This window comes from Penaeus monodon, chromosome 28, assembly GCF_015228065.2.
Source record: "Penaeus monodon isolate SGIC_2016 chromosome 28, NSTDA_Pmon_1, whole genome shotgun sequence".
NCBI lineage: Eukaryota > Metazoa > Arthropoda > Malacostraca > Decapoda > Penaeidae > Penaeus > Penaeus monodon.
The window spans coordinates 32637617-32637890 of NC_051413.1; the positions used below are offsets into that span (position 1 = coordinate 32637617).

General features: G+C 27.0%; 1 protein-coding gene across 1 annotated transcript in view; it reads right to left on the reverse strand.

The window, feature by feature from the left end:
- The window catches only part of LOC119591177 (cartilage oligomeric matrix protein-like), a 14802-nt gene that overhangs the window by 7343 nt on the left and 7185 nt on the right, over positions 1-274 (reverse strand). The gene's annotated exons all lie outside the window — the stretch shown is intronic.

Below are 274 nucleotides of genomic sequence, written 5' to 3' on the forward strand. Positions count from 1 at the left end.
TTTTTATTTTTTTTACTACTCTCTCGTCAAAAAAAGTTTATATTCTATGAAATTTTGATATTGTATTCATAACCTCCAGAGAGAGTTTCATGATTCCAATTTGGATTTTATATTTTGCTTTAAACCAAAATGAGCCAAAAGGAACTGAATGAGTAAAGTCTGCAGCTTCAACTCAACTTTTTTTTAACTTAATGTTATTTTACCTATTATAGTAATATTCACTCGGCTATGCGATTCTAGTTAATTTTCCAGAGAATTATCAATTGAACATTTT